Raw genomic sequence first — 2,430 nt, 5'->3', positions numbered from 1 at the left:
TGTTTTCAGATAAAAGGGCTCTGTTGATCAGTTTAGGATTACAGAATTTCTAGAGCGTTCTTTTTTAAAAAAGTATTCTTCCACATGCTTGTTAGAGTATCTCCAAGCTGTGTTTCATTAGATTTTTATTCATGGGTATGATTGTTGTTTAATTAAAAAAAGCAAGCCAGTTAGGTCATTGTCGCTTAGTTTAGAGGGGTTCTTAGCAACCTTTCAGAAGCTTGGTGCCAATTTGCTTGTCATTTCATCAAAGTATGAGTCAACTGGCGTATAGGTAATGGTCACACCTACTCTTCAGAGCAGCTAGCTGGGAATGAATAGTGGACATTTTGCGGGCCCTTTCAATCAAGGCAGACAATAGCACATTGATAAACCATGTAATTGTAAAATCCCCACTAATGCCACGTTTGATAGAGGGGCCTTAGATTGCCAGCTCCTAATTTAGACTTATTTTTTACTTTATCGTTTACTTTGTCTTTAATGATGCTCATCCATTTTTGCCTAGGTCTAAATACCTCTGTTTGTTCACAACAATTTTCACAATGGTCTACCATGTTGCTAACATTTCAAGAAAGTTGAAGTACAATATGTATTTTATATAATTAATTTTTTTTTAATTTTGAGATTTTCTGACACTTTGTAAACCTATAAATTCATATCTAATTTTGTCAAAATTATAAACTGGACTCAACTATATTAGCTATTTGAGAATCTTTTTGCTTTAAGATGTAATTTAAATATGGAATTCCTCATATTTGATTTTTTTTTTGTATGTATAAGACACTTTGAACATTGACCTTCATCAAAAGAATATTGAATAGTTACTAAAAAACACTTTGAATTGTTTTTAGTTTTTATAAATATGTAATGCTTCCCTTGCTTTGTTAAGAACAAAGATCATCATTCTGTCCTAGCTTAGCTTGTATGACAAAAAGTACATCTTTATATTTTACTAAAATATTCATTGTCTTGTGCTTCATTTTATATTTTATAATAGTTAACCGGTTTATTGATTTATATTTTATAATAGTTAACTGGTTTATTGATTTAGAAAGAATGTCTTCCTTAAAATGGTGCTTCATTCAACTTTAAGCATTTTATATTATATATATATGTAATATAAAACCAAAAAAAAAAAAAAACCATTAACATTGAGTTGATTCTGACTCATAGCCACCCTATAGGACAGAGTAGAACTGCCCCACAGTGTTTCCAAGGAGACGCTGGTGGATTTGAACTGCTCACCTTTTGATTAGCAGCTGAGCTCTTAACCACTGCGCCATATATATACATATATATAAATGTATATCTATATATATATCTACAACTTTTTTAAAACCTGTCTTCCCATCAATTTTCTCATGAATAGAAGTATAGAAATATAAAAATAAGACAGAGATATTTGTTCTTCTCCAAAATGAATTATCTTCTTTTAATGTTTTTGTAGAATTATATTCTCATGTGGAAGATAACTTGTGAACTGGATGTCTCTCTTTTTTTTTTTTAATGAAAGATAAAATGAACGTAGGAACTTCTTAACATAATTGCATCTGATTCCAGAATTTCTCAAATGTTATTTAGGGCACATGCATGCTTGTCTATTATCAAAAAGCCAGACTGGATTTGTAGGTCCTACAATTTATTTATTTATTGAAAAAATATTTACCGCAAGCCTATTACTTGGGTTTGTCATGTGTCCAATTTTGAAAGAGTTAGAGAGATGGCCAGAATCCTGAATCCCTGAACAGCAACATCTTGTTTAAGCTGCCTGTTCACAGCTGACTGCGTGTCTGGAAGAAGATAATCATCCACACACAGGAAAAAAAGTACAAGTGCACACTGATTATTAAATTAGGATTTTGTCTCTAAACTCTATTATTTTCCACAGAAACTATGCTTCTCATAAGTTTGCCTAGAATGATATTTGTGTCATGGAGATGCCTCTCTAGGGAGACCTGGACACTTATTTTTCCTTGGATTGCTTAAAGATTTATTATAATTTTTTATAAGACTTCTATTTGCCCATGACTGTCAGCCTAATAGCATATATGCTGATCCTGCCTTTATACATCCTGGCTTTATACATACTAAACCATAAAACTACAGAAGACATATGGGACCACAAATAAAAGTGTATTAATTAGGGCTTAACAAAGATATCAGCCCTTACTTAAGAAATTAAGGGGAATTGCAAGGAATGACTTTGGTAATTACATTTCTCTAGCTGTTTTCCTGTCTTTAGCGCTGGTGTATGTATTTCACTTATTATACCATTTATGTTTACAGTAAGACTTTTCCTGTATTTTCTAATTTCATCCCTCCTAACCTATGAAGTCATGAACTGTGTTGGTCTTTGGTGTATGTTAGCTAAGGACCCAAGGCTGTTTCTTAACAAGACACTGAATTAGTCTACTCTATTTCCTTCACTCA

This window comes from Trichechus manatus, unplaced genomic scaffold, assembly GCF_000243295.1.
Source record: "Trichechus manatus latirostris isolate Lorelei unplaced genomic scaffold, TriManLat1.0 scaffold00056, whole genome shotgun sequence".
NCBI lineage: Eukaryota > Metazoa > Chordata > Mammalia > Sirenia > Trichechidae > Trichechus > Trichechus manatus.
Note: the sequence above shows the minus strand (reverse complement) of the source record.